The sequence below is a fragment of the Gymnogyps californianus genome, chromosome 2 (genome assembly GCF_018139145.2).
Source record: "Gymnogyps californianus isolate 813 chromosome 2, ASM1813914v2, whole genome shotgun sequence".
Classification (NCBI taxonomy): Eukaryota; Metazoa; Chordata; class Aves; order Accipitriformes; family Cathartidae; genus Gymnogyps; species Gymnogyps californianus.
Window position 1 is genome coordinate 71,504,019 of NC_059472.1, and position 14,762 is coordinate 71,518,780.

General features: G+C 40.7%; 1 protein-coding gene across 1 annotated transcript in view; it reads left to right on the forward strand.

Moving 5' to 3' along the window:
* MOCOS (molybdenum cofactor sulfurase) overlaps positions 1-14,762 on the forward strand; it is a 226,509-nt gene that overhangs the window by 113,026 nt on the left and 98,721 nt on the right. The gene's annotated exons all lie outside the window — the stretch shown is intronic.

A 14,762-nucleotide genomic window follows, 5' to 3' on the forward strand; every position in this document is an offset into this window, starting at 1 on the left:
AGTGGGCTTTTTATAGAAAACATATCTATTTTACTGTGGTGGGGGGATGCAATTCTGTGAAACTTGCTTGCAACCATTTTGTCTTATACTCACTGGTATACTCTCTGTAGCATATACAAAAACTCAATATATTTCCAACCAGGAGGATTGTACACTCATTGACAGCTGAATTTTGAAACTGCTTTTATTGATAAGAGAGAATAGATTGGTGCATGTTGATTTTTTTCAAATTAGTATTTTGTATTACAATGTCACTGTACAGTTTTCCTTTATTGATGATTCTTTTGTGTCTGCTATGATTGAGGCAGAGAGATTTTCTGTACTTTTACGTGAAAAAAACATTTATGGAGGTGGGTATTTCTATTTTTACTGTGTTAACATCATTTTATAAAATCATACAGCTGTCAAGATCACCTTTTACTTCCATGACAATTAATCTAAATAAAACTATCTTTTTATTCCTTGCCACCATCACCAGAGACCCTCCTTACGGGAAGCATATGGACCTAGTCAATATGCAATACTGTCAGGCTGGTAGAACATGCCTGCAGATTGTGGTGGGTTGACCCTGGCTGGACGCCAGGTGCCCACTAAAGCCGCTCTATCACTCCCCCTCCTCAATTGGACAGGGGAGAGAAAATATAACGAAAGGCTTGTGGCTCGAGATAAGGACAGGGAGATCACTCACCAATTACCGTCACGGGCAAAACAGACTCGACTTGGGGAAAAAAATTAATTTAATTTATTACCAGTCAAATCAGAGTAGGATAATGAGAAATAAAACCAAATCTTAAAAACACCTTCCCCCCACCCCTCCCTTCTTCCCAGGCTTAACTTTACTCCTGAATTCTCTACCTCTTCCCCCACAGCGGAGCAGGGGGACGGAGAATGGGGGTTACGGTCAGTTCATAACATATTATTTCTGCTGCTCCTTCCTCCTCAGGGGGAGGACTCCTCACACTCTTCCCCTGCTCCAGCGTGGGGTCCCTCCCACGGGAGACAGTCCTCCACGAACTTCTCCAACGTGAGTCCTTCCCACAGGTTACAGTTCTTCACGAACTGCTCCAGCATGGGTCCTTTCCATGCGGTGCAGTCCTTCAGGAACAGACTGCTCCAGCGTGGGTCCCCCGCGGGGTCACAAGTCCTGCCTGCAAACCTGCTCCAGTGTGGGCTCCTCTTTCCACAGGGCCTGCCAGGAGCCTGCTCCAGCACAGGCTGCCACAGGGTCACAGCGTCCTTCGGGTATCCACCTGCTCCGATGTGGGGTCCTCCACAGGCTGCAGGTGGATATCTGCTCCACCGCGGACCTCCATGGGCTGCAGGAGGACAGCCTGCCTCACCATGGTCGTCACCACAGGCTGCAGGGGAATCTCTGCTCTGGCGCCTGCAGCACCTCCTCCCCCTCCTTCTTCCCTGCCCTTGGTGTCTGCAGAGTTGTTTCTCTCACAGATTCTCACTCCTCTCTCCAGCTGCAATTGCTGTTGTGCAGGTTTTTTTTCCCCCTTCTTAAATATGTTATCACAGAGGTGCTACCACTGTTGCTGATCGGCTCGGCCTTGTCCAGTGGCGGGTCCATCTTGGAACCGGCTGGCATTGGCTCTATCGGACACAGGGGAAGCTTCTAGCAGCTTCTCACAGAAGCCATCCCTGTAGCCCCCCCACTACCAAAACCTTGCCACAGAAACCCAATAGACAAATTTATAAGAAAAAAATGCCGTTAGTAAGTGCATTTCTTTTGCTCATGTCTCAGTAGTCTCTTTATACAACTGATGTTGCGCAAGACAGTGCCACCTTAATTGGGTGTCAAATGGAACTGCCTTGGTCAGAGGAAAGTCATCAAGAGGGATGACTCCAGGGTTTTCAGAGGTTCCCAAAGTTACAGACTTCTGTATTTATGTTATTTTCATATGCAGTTTCATAAAGTGAGAGGAGTTGCTATTTTGGCATTTCCATTTATTGGATTCTTAGGAGAGGCAAAAACCTTCTGGGTCATGTAATCAAACTATTTGCTGTCAAAGACACCCACACTATATAATCCCTTCTTCATACTGGGCCTGTGTGCAGAATGAGGGGGAGACCTTTGGCACAGGGGAGGGAGGGCATGTTGGTTTTGGTTTGTTCTTTCTACTCCTTTTGGAAAATTGTTCTATTATCGCGTATCTTGGATGGACGCAAGACTTCTAATTTGCAGTCTGTATTATCTTGTAGTTAGTTTGGTCATTTATCTGCATTTTGTCCTGTAGCTCTTTTTCCTCCCTGGTTATTACCCACCTTTTCCATCTCTAGACCTACCAAAAGCAATTCGACTTAGCTTTGAATTTCCATACTAAGTGAACTGAACAATTTTATAAGATGGGCTTTCCTTTTCTCTGATCATCATATGCATATGATATGCATGCCACAGAAAATCTTATCAGACCTTTATTAATGGTGTTAATATTTTTTCTATCTGTAAGTCCTAGCATGTTTTCTTGTCTGTCATGCTGATGGCTGATAACTGATCTGATCAACTAATAAATCTGATGTTTCAGATGACACTCCTGCACTTCATGGCAGAAGTTAATGTCAGTAATCCCTAACTGCGTAATAGGGTTTATGCATGATGATGTACTTATCATACATTATAGTATATTATACATTTAATCTTGTTTCTGTTTTTAGGGTTTTCAACATTATCTGTTTCTTACTGCACACAATATACAGCACCATCTTCTGCACTGACAATCTCCAAATTTCACTTCAGCAGCCTGTTTTATCTTCACATTCCTACCTTTTATGCCAGGATCATTACTGAGACTACTAAAAGAGATACTTGTCCCAAAACCAGTGCTTGAGGAACTAAACAGGTAACCTTTTCCTAGCTTAGTAGTTCCCCTTTCAGCACAATTTCTTAGCCTACTGTAGCACTCTTCTAATGTTCCTTATTCTGTAATAGCTTTTCATATGGCACTAGAGGTAATGTTTTACTGAAATCCAGATAAATTAGTTCTGCATTTCCTTTGCCTAGAAAAATAATATGCTCTTAAAATGGCAGCCTCTCTGGGCTTGATTTTCCATTGGCACAATCCATGGTGCATTTGAACGTGCTTTTATTTACTCATTTAATTGTCCTTTCATTCAAAACTTGTTTTCAGGACGTACATAACACTGAGGTCAAGCTAACAGATGTGTTGTTGCCTGGATCACTCTGTTTCCCTTTCTTCAGTAGAAATATTGTGTTTTCTGTTTTCCATTCCTGATTTGACAAATTTGTTTACTGGCCTGTGTTATTGGACTTGGGAGTTTTTCATGCCAATTTCTTACTATTCTGCAACATAGTTTGTCTGTCTGCCTGTGTTCAAGTACATTAAAACCTTTGAAGTGAGTTTCCACACCAGTTGCAATAACTTCAATTTTCACACTTTCCACACCCTTTCAGCCATGAGTCACCCTGTCCTGACCTATGTTTTTCATCAGAGTCCTTGTTAAAATCTGAAGCCAAGTACTCATTTAGTTTTCAGACCCTTTTTCCTCTTCCAGCTCTTTGTTTCTTGAATATCATTGTCCTTTTCTTTTTATTTGTATTCCTTCTTTCATTATATATTATGTGTGTTATTATATATTATTTATGTTTTCCTTTGATTTTACATAAAGATTAGTGTGCTGTTCAGTTTAATTTGCTTTGTTAGGGCTTGGCTTTTGGGAATTCTCACTTTATCCCTGTGCTTTCTGTCCTTCCAACAGTAGCTTCCTTCACTGAGCAGCACTTTTTCTGATTTCATGTCGGCTTTTATAAGCAGTGCTAAAATCTCTCTTCAGAGGTTTTTTTTTAGTGCAGGTTATTGCTGGAGGCCTTCTCTAAAAGTTCGTTTTCTTTCTTTTTTCATTCTTTTGGGATGCAAATTCCATGCATTTTTGAAGCTCAAGTTCAAGTAATTTTAGTTCTCCTCTATATCTAAGAATCTGATGACTTCCGTTCAGTTTTCCTGACCAAGTAATTTCATTAATGTCTCATTTTTCCCCCATCACATTCAAAACCTCGTTTGAGGTTGCTTATCTGTCTGTGCTGCGTAAACTTGTAATCCCGCTGACCAGGGTTTCTATCAGTCAAAGTCTTCCATCATGTATTGTCTAACTGTTTGTAAAAGCCATTTTTCAGATAATTATTTTATTTGTAGCAGGTTGTGCTGGTTTTGGCTGGGATAGAGTTAATTTTCTTCATAGTAGCTAGTATGGGGCTATGTTTTGGATTTGTGCTGGAAACAGTGTTGATAATACAGGGATGTTTTAGTTACTGCTGAGCAGTGCTTACACAGAGTCAAGGCCTTTTCTGCTTCTCACACCACCCCACCAGCGAGGAGGCTGGGGGTGCACAAGAAGTTGGGAGGGGACACAGCCGGGCAGCTGACCCCAGCTGACCAAAGGGATATTCCATACCATAGGATGTCATCCTCAGCATATAAAGCTGGGGGAGGAAGAAGGAAGGGGGACGGACGTTCAGAGCGATGGTGTTTGTCTTCCCAAGTCACCGTTACACATGATGGAGGCCTGCTTTCCTGGAGATGGCTGAACACCTGCCTGCTGATGGGAAGTGGTGAATGAATTCCTTGTTTTGCTTTGCTTGCATGCAGGGCTTTTGCTTTCCCTATTAAACTGTCTTTATCTCAACCCACAAGTTTTCTCACTTTTCTGAGTCTCTCCCCCATCCCACTGGGGGGGAGCGAGCGAGGGGCTGTGTGGTGCTTAGGTGCCGCTTGGGGTTAAACCACAATACAGGTTTTGTTTGGGTTTGGCTCTGATGTTAAGGAATAATTGAACACAACCATTTTTGTTATCTTGGTTTTGCTTGTAGGAAAGTTAAGGTAGTATTTATTTCTGTAAGAGTGATAGAAAAGTATCTGTTGTTACCCAAAAACGATTTTTCCTGCATAGCCTATAGCCTATAGCAGAAACTCAGCAACTAGTCCTGCTTGTTTTGAACACCTCACCAAAGAGATTTCATTTCAAAATATTTGTTTTCTTCACCACCACCTCTCTTATATTTATGTGTTTTCTTTAGCACATGTTTTCAATTTTTGATTATTTTTCTACCACATACGCATGTCAAGTGTCCTATAGAGGCTCTAATCCCTCCGTTTTGTAGCCCACGTACTTTGTCTTAGCTTATAAACATCTCTGCTTTTTTCACCCACTCATTATCCTGTTTTCTGTTTGGATGATAGCTGGGATGATATTACTTACATAACAAATGCTTCTATGAATATTAAACTTTTTATTTCTCTATTGATGCACATACTCCTAACCCTCTGCTGTTTCTTTACCTTACTGTCTCCTCATCTACCTGACTCATGCTCTTTTCTGTCAAAGCCAGGGATAGGAGTCATCTCTCTGTGCTCCTTACTTCAGAAATCAGCAACACCAGGCAACATGCCAGAATTTTCCTGAGTCCTTGAAGGAACTGTTAGTTGAGGTGATCCTTTCTTCTGGACTCGGATGACTGGAAGACTTCCAGAACTTCCTCCAGTTACTGACCTTATCAATGCAGGTCCAGGACACCTGTGAAAGCTAAAGCAGCTACCTTTGTTTATAACATGAGCACATGATATTCCTGGGGTCTCCATCACTGCCCTCCTGTTGAAGAGGAGAGGCACTTGCATTGAAAGGATTCTTGGCTTTCTGCAGTATAAGCTGCAGACTACTTAAAACAGTGAGAAATTAGGAGTACTTGCTAATTCAGTATCACTGTGGTGAGTTCAATTTTCTGGAAATTTGGTAACTCCCAATATCCAGACCAAGCATGGCAAATCAGTTAGAGTAGGTCCTTGGAAGGAAAAGTCACTTACTTCTTCAACTTCCCTGTCCTCATCTTATGAGTGAGATGCTACCAGTTGACCTCACAGGGTTGTGTGAAGTCTTAGCAAGCCTCATAACAATGCTGAAAAATGAAAAAAACATTGCAAGAGGTCTGCATATTATAGTAGTTCTGAGGTCCCAAAGTGGAAAGATAGCTTGGTAGGTTTTGCAGTAAAACTGTTGATTGCCAGGCTGCACCTGGTTTGGTGTAGTATATCTTACTATGTAATATTTTCTTCCAAGCATGAGAGTGGGGCAGCAAGAATATGATTTTTTGCTTGTGAAAGTCTCAGTTGGCTGCACTCCCTAGGCCTAAAAAGGTTGCATGTATAACCTTGGAATGCCTTATTAGCTGAAGTCTTCCTTGTATTTGTCTCTTCTCAATCTGCTTCGACGATTTTACTGTTATTACAAAGGCCTCAACTTGCAAACTAGCTGATCAGACCTTATTCTGAACCTAAGTTGTTTTGTAGCAGTAATTTAAAAATGCAGGTCCTGTCAAGCTGCCAGCCTTTCTGGATACACAGGGAGTTGTTGGTACATATATCATACATTAAACTCAATTTAGCTGCTTAGTACTTACTTGTTACTACTTGTAAGTTGTTGGCATATGCCACCAACTACGGGCAGTTCCACATACATGCACATTCTCATCAGAAGTGAAAGACAACAAACACTGATATCATTGTATTCTTGCTGACAGCTACTAAATATTCAGCACATGCATGAAGGCTTCTGACATCCACTTAATACTCATTCCACTTTATAAAAAAGAAAATTATTTTTTGCTTGTACTTTATCTGAGTCAGTGGTGAGTGCAAAGATGCTAAGTGCAGTTTCCCATGAAGACAGCTGCCATGTGGACGTGTCGTTCAGAGTCCAGCTGGCCTGTGATGCCTTCAACACTTCCCTGATTTCCAGCGGAAGAAGATCTGGACCTGAAGGTTCACTGTAATTTAGCAAGACCTGGCATCTGGGGAGATTCTGTGCAGTCCTGAGCCACGTTGAAGGCAACATTTGCAAGAAGCATTCCTGTCCCCATGAGTTTTGGCTTAGACTATTTTGTAGCTGCATCAGAAAAGTATAGATGGGACCTTACTCTGTATTTCTTTTCAGTTGGAAAACTAATAGAATAGGCAGTGATGGAGGAAGACAAAAATTCTCTATTTCTTTTTATTTTTTTAACTTCCTGCCTACCAGCAAAAATACTCATTTCTGTTGAGAACTCTTACTCCCCCCACCTCCTTTCTCTTTTTTGTGGTATCACTATCATAGAATCATAGAATCATTTAGGTTGGAAAAGACCTTTAAGATCATCAAATCCAACCATAAACCTAACACTGCCAAGTCCACCCCTAAACCATGTCCCTAAGTGCCACATCTACATGTCTGTTAAATACCTCGAGGGATGGTGACTCAACCACTTCCCTGGACAGCCTGTTCCAATGCTTGACAACCCTTTCAATGAAGAAATTTTTCCTAATATCCAATCTAAACCTCCCCTGGTGCAACTTGAGGCCATTTCCTCTCGTTCTATCGCTTGTTACTGGGGAAAGGAGACTGACACCCACTTCGCTACAGCCTCCTTTCAGGTAGTTGTAGAGAGCGATAAGGTCTCCCCTGAGCCTCCTTTTCTCCAGACTAAACAATCCCAGTTCCCTCAGCCGCTCCTCATAACACTTGTTCTGTAGACCCTTCACCAGCTTCGTTGCCCTTCTTTGGACACACTCAAGCACCTCAATGTCTTTCTTGTAGTGAGGGGCCCAAAACTGAACACAGTATTTGAGGTGCGGCCTCACCAATGCCGAGTACAAAGGGACGATCCTTCCTTGTCCTGCTGCCACACTATTTCTGATACAAGCCAGGATGCTGTTGGCCGCTTGGCCACCTAGGCGCACTGCTGGCTCATATTCAGCCGGCTGTCAACTAACACCCCCAGGTCCTTTTCCACCGGGCAGCTTTCCAGCCACTCCTCCCCAAGCCCATAGCGTTGCCTGGGGTTGTTGTGACCCAAGTGCAGGACCCAGCACTTAACCTTGTTGAACCTCATACAATTGGCCTCAGCCCATCGATCCAGCCTGTCCAGATCCCTCATGATCACGAGCACATTTTGAGCCTCTGTCTTACTGACAGTACCAACATTTGAAATTCTTTAAGTTAGTTTTCAGGTTGCCATGAAGGAAGAGCAAATCTGCCCCAAATGGTGGCTCAAGACGGAATGGTTTAACATGACGGGCTTAATAGTGAAGAACCTGTTTTCATTCACAGCTCCCAATGGATTCTGCTAATCTTGGGTATACATTGCCTCTGAAAATTAGGTCCAGGAAGAATTTTTATTGCTAGAGAAAGAAGCTTTCTGCATGGGATCAGAGAAGTCTTTTCACCGCCCTAACTGAGGAAATAAAGTGCTCAGAAGTGTTGCTGGATTCACTTCTATCTGCAGTGGAAATAAGACTTACACATTGCAGTAACCCCTGCTTTGAGGCACAGACCTTTCTGCAGAATGGAGCCCACCCATTGGAAAGCAATCACAGGGATTTTTCTCTATTATCTGAGGATAAGTTACTGCTAACATTATCCGACGTCATTGATCTGGGTCTGCCTCACTGGCACACATGATTAGACAGCGGTATTTTTATGTGTGGATTTTAAAGAATAAATTCATGTTCAAGTGGAGCCTTTTTTGTCTGCCAAATTTTAAATTGATTTGTCTTTAGCAATTCATTACAAAGTTATTCTTTATCCCCAAATGAACCTGTTTAAGGATGAAAGATTGCATCTCAATCTTCATGAGGAAATAAACAAAACTGTTTATACTGAACATGGACAAATGATTACAGCTGGTCAGATTATTGCCTATGAAAAATTTATCTCCAGAATGTCTTTCATCTTTTCTTTCCTCCTAAGGAGAAAATCAAAGAAAGGGCTTTGAATTTTTATTAATGATTCATTACTCATAACTGATCAGTGAACAGTTTGCAAATACACTTTGCAAATTGCTCACTTTAACTGTTACTTGGGGTTATATCTGGATATTACCTTCCCGTGGGAAGCAGAGGTGTGAACATTTGGATTATTGATATTTAATCATGGGAGAATAATGCATATCAAATGTTAAATACTCAGACAGATACAGAAATAATTTGCAATACACTTGCTCACACTGAATTGCACTTTAATGGAGTTCTTGTTGACATTAATAAGTTACAAGTTAAGATGAATGAGTATAAGTTGCAAGCTAACTAGCTGATAGTTGAACATATTATTCTTTGAGGCTAGTTAGCCAGCAGACCTCATGTTCCTGAAGACTTAAATTTAATATACCTCGAGGAAATATCCCTTTGCATGATAGAATTTTAAAATTAAAGATTATTTTATTTCTCCCCCTCTGCCCCGTCAATGCGATGAAACTACATTGGCCTGTTTTGTGAATTTGGAAGGGAACCTTTGGCCAGTGACAAATGTGGTGCAGGTTTTTTTGTGACCAATGACTCTTCTGGTGGGGAAAAAAAAGTAGTATTATTATTCTTTGACTTTGGAGGGTCCATGTAGGGGTTGATGGGGGGAGTATGTAATCCCTGAGATACAACTGATTCATTGTTGTGAGGTTTAAATGCTTATGGGTAAAGCTCTTATATAAATATTTTTTAAAATATATTGTAAACTATTAGTTGTAAAAATGTTATTAGTAGGAGAAATCTAATTTTATTGAAAAGTTGCATACAGCTGAAAGTAATTGTGATGCATAGTTGTCAGAAGTGTGGTTTTTACTGAAAGGCAGAGCCCTGAGGAGCTGATAATCTGCAAAATCAGAATGTGTCATTCAGACAGACTTGATTAACAGACTCAAGGATTGCTAATTTTCAGTGCAAAAGGGGAAGATTTTTCTAGATATAGGTAGTGAGCAAAGTTACCAGTTAGAAGTTCACCAAATTGCACGTAAAGGAGAGGTGCACAGGGACATATGAGAAATAAAAATGGATTGATTTATTCATTCAGTTTTCTCCTCCACAAGTGGCAGTTGTTCGGGCACTGGATAAGCATTTTCCTTTCATTGTGTGAGAAACAATCATCGCTCATGAACGTGTAATGTGCCACTAACAGAGGTAAAAAGGAGTTGCTAAAGTGATGAGAGTAGGTGTCTTATTCAGAGGTCTATAATTTATTACTGTGCTCCTAACATTTAAATTCTTGGCTTACTGTAGCATGCTCCTGTGCAGGCAAAAGTTAGATTATTATGAAAGCATAGTTTAATGATAGCATACATGCCCGTTACAACAGGCTATCCCCTAATTTTATTTACTTGCTTCAGTGGCATCTACCGTGTGAAACAAAGATACTTAGTTCAAAGGGAGTGTATACCTGAGGTTAGCAGTCTGGGAATCAGATCCTGTTCCAAAGGTTTTACTAGCAGAAGATCAAAAAGCCCACAGATAAATGCTTGGTCTTGTGTGATGCTGCCTTCAAATTCAGCTGTTGGTGTTAACGTGAGCAGGGTTTCACCCAGTTAAGAAAGTGACTAATACGGACAACTGGCAAATTGCTAAAAATGAAGAGCATCATCTATGGGAGACAAAGCCAGATTGAGGGGAGTGAGTCCTCTGGAGAGCCACAAACACCCTGGAAAGCTACCTGAGAACTTTGTCTCAGGAGGAGTTGATAGATGTGCTAAAGAGCAGAACAGGGCCCTAAAGGTTTCATAGAGTGGTAATGATGTATTTTAAGTTAAGGAAAAGCAAAACAAATATAGCTCCTTTTGCAAATGTTGGGTTTTGATGTTGGAAAGCAGTGAGACCAATTAAGATCTGTTCCCCTGCTAGTATCAGAGATGGCAATTACTAACCTAAGAACACAAATATGACTGAAAACAGTCTGTTCCTACAGCCATAAGCTTGACACTGTATACCCTTGGTGCTATTGTAATTCCAGCAAATGTCAATTTAGAATAAACAATTAAATGTATAAAATGTAAAAATTAAATTTGTGAAGACAGTTGTTTCACGTGGAGGTGATATGGAATATCTCTAAGAGGTGAAAAATAGTATCTGAATGAACTACTTTGAAATGCATACCGAGAACCTCTCTGTATTGTTGTACTTTTTAATTAGATGAAAATAAATGAATTGAAAAGATGAAAGGAACTCATGTAACATCTCACTTCAAAGGGCAGCTCCACTCTTGAGGAGTGTTTAAAAAAAGAAAAAAGAAAAGAAAAGCAGTTTATTCAAGAAATATGCTTTCTCTGTGGATTTGGTTTCACTTTTACCTGCTTTAGAAACTCAGGAATGACTTCTGCTCATTTGACCTAAATGGAGTTATTACCCCGGTGTAAAGGAGAGGGGAAGCTGGCTGACAGTGATGTTCCCCCCTGCGCTCCCTCATTGCACTTTGCATTGACTCAGCAATGCTCTCAAATGAGCAGAATTATTTTTGACCTTGTGATGGGATTTTTATCAAAGTTTCAAAGCTCTGGGCTGTGTTATGGACAGAAATTGCACATGTGCAGTGGCTCTGTGTCTGGATTTACTTTGTCTCGGTAAAAGCTGGTAAAAAAACCAGCTGAATCACTCATCTGCCTGCTAAGCAAGTCAGCCTTCCCCGAATCCAGAGGCAGGGGCTCCCACCCAAAATACCTAAAAGCTATGCCTTGTATACTTTCCATTTACAGAATACCTTACGTTATGCAAGATATTTCACCACCTCAGCATTGGCTGATGGGTCTTGAGGGCCCTTTTGGACTCCTGACTTAAGTCAGTGCTGTCCAACTCCAGGGTAATATTTTTGCCTTCCACCAAATTTTACTCATAAGTCCTCTCTTTAAACATGAGTTGTTTGTTTAGTCCTTAAGCACTTTATTTCCAATCACATCTGTCCAGGCCATGACTCTTGTCATCATATTTCCACGTAAAGGTGACCTGGCTAAGCAGAGGACGAATTCAAACTGCCCAAGATGTCAGTTCCCTTCCTTGTTTCAGTTGCCCTGAAGTGTGGGATGGTGGCTTTAGAAAATAGCATTTGTATGCAGAAGCCTAACAGAGAAGTGTCACAACAACCAATTGAACAAGGATTCAAAGAAAGACTAGCCTATCTCCATCCCTAGGAAGATCCAAAGGTGGGACCTCTCTCTGTAAGCAATAGTTTTCTCTCGTGACTCAAAGGAAAAATTGCTGCTTCTAGAAGCAGAGGTCTTGTGTGACATGGAAAAGAAGAGCAGCTCATCAGCTTCATAACTCCTTGATTGATTTAGGCAGGCTGCTCTGTTTTTTGATATGCCACGAGTTGTTTAACCAGTTTGTCAGATAGCAGGTTGATGTGAAATGCTATCAGCTTTTCACTAACACAATCAGCCAAGCAATTGAGCTTATCCCAGATGTGATTAAGTGGGATCAATTATAATAAGAACTAGATAAGAGAGGTAAGCTTGTTGTTTCTTGGGTTAGTATTCTGCATTATTAGCCTTTGTAAGTATCCTTTATACATCATCAACTGCAAAACCTTTATTACTTCAGGAAATGGCTTCTAGACCAGCATTCAGATGAACTTCATCCTAAACTGATTATTCTAACACTGGAGCTGCCATTGAGTGGGGAAACAATTTATTTGAGGCATCAATTGCATCAAACAAAAAAGTAACCATTGAAGTCAATGTTTTGCAATGCAAGGAGCATGTTTGCTCCCAATCTTAAATACAGTTAAATATTCTGGGAGAGAGCTCTTTGTGTCCCAAGAGGGGAATAGCTACCCATCATAGCATCATGTTTTGCTGTGGTACTAAGTAAAATTGCTGTAGCACTTAAGGCTTAATTTGCTGAATATCAGAATTTATAGATGATTCCTGTAAATTTTTACATGAAATTGCACATCAGGTGTTCAGTGAATCTGAAGAATATATGTGAGAGTCAAGTGCACTGGAAGTAGTGTAAATATACATATTATAGGAATAACAAAATGTTAGTGCTTTCTTTATGAGAAATGAAAAGCTAGTAATGTAGAAATAGAGGGGGCGGTATGAACATACAAAATACAAGAGAGGATTGTTGCAAAGTAGTCCATATCTAAATTGTAAAAAGAGGGACTTGCCCATATCTTTGAGCAAATATTTTTAGCATTATTTTCAATTCTTTCATGGCTTCTGATTCTTGCAATGGAGCTCCCAGCAGGCAATTTTTTTGTGATTCAGAAAGAATAAATCATGCAGGTCTGACAAAACAATGCAGGATGCATATACTGCCACAATGATTGTGCTGTTCTGGAGCATAATATTTGACCAAAACCCCACAATTGTGTTTGCTTTCTTTTTTCTGAACAGAAAGAGATTCCTAAGTTCTGGACTATTTCCATAAAAATCTTTAAGATCTTAGAACAGCACCATGGTTCATGCATCTCTTCTATTGCTTAGCAATGCATGTACTGCGGTTGTCTGCTTAGTTAATAATCACATCTACTGAACAGAAATCCAATTTTCACTTCCCCTTTTACTATAGGTAAGATTTGGAGGCCTTTGAAGATCTAGGCTGGCACCTTTGTTGCCCTTTCAAGTGCTTTTCTATTCTGATAATGATAAGGTTGTTGAGGGTTGTGCAGTCTTCTTGATGGGCTCAGTGCCAGCGTCTCTGCTCTGGTCTTTAGTTCCCAGTGTTTTATTTGCTTTGCTGGCCATTGCCAGTAACTGAGCAGGGCAGGTCAATTCCCCCTCATGGATCCTTTCTGTAATCTCTCCTTGGCAGCCGTGTGGGACCACTGTGACATTTCCTGCAGCCAGTGCAAATTTTTAATGTTTTTCTGCATCTAATTCCAAAACCACTGTTAGCCTCTGCCTTATCTCTTCTTCCTCCTCCTCCCCCAATTTTTCTGGCTTTTTGGATAGAGTATTGCTTCCCTCAGATACCGGGCCACAGGTCTCTCTGAAAATATTCCTGGTGTTAGGTCTCTTTCAAATCACAAGTGGCTGTTTTAAATTTCATCACTGACAACTAGCAAGGTTTATTCCCTGAAGTTCAGGAGCAATAGACTTTGCTATTATTACTAGACAAGATGCAGAAATTCCTAAGAAAGATTCTTTGGCCTATGTTGTGTTGAAATACGTGAGCATGAGTGGTCTGGTTTGGGCCATTCATCCTTGTAGCAGTCCACCACTTTTCTCTTGTCACTTGGTTTATAATTATTTGCTGCCTCTATCTGTCTTCTTTCATCCCAGCTGAACATATTACCATATATACACAGTACTCTTGCATTATTCTTTTGTGTGGAACTTTAACCAAATGTTTTTGGAAGCTTTATATGTCCTTCACCTGACAGTGTCACTTGCAGTGTTTAAACTATTTGATAACTATAGAAAAATGAAATAGAAGATAAATAAGAAAAATCGCTGTAGAAGTGAGAGCTATTATGCTATTCTATTGAGGTTTATTTTATTAAAGAAAAAGCATTTGAAGCCTGACATTTTTAACCTTTGAGCCTTTTCACAATACATACTTAATTGTGGCACCAAAAGCTTTTTATATGCATTATGAAAAATGATACATCCAGCAAAAAAAAAAGTAATCCCCTATTTACTTGTCTATTATGTGTGCTTGTAAAGTCTTTCAGCCCAAGAGTGCCTTTGTTGTGCTCTATGTTGTCCAGTCATTTTTCAATGTGGACATCATCAGACCTTTCTGAGAAAGATTCAAGGAACACCAGGTCCCTGGGAAAGTCTCATCCTCAGGGTCAGAGTTTAATTTTAAACTTGAACCATGAGATTTGGGCTTGTTGCTGGGGGGTTAATTTCCAGCATTAACTGTTACAGTTTTGGAGATAGCTCCCTCCCTCTTAGAGACTTGCTGTGACCCCAGGTTCAGCCTTAGATGGTAGTGAGTTCTGTACAGTTTTGACTTCATCAGTTGTCAGCATTATTCTGCGTTCCCCGTTGTGGTGAAGCAAGCTGAATG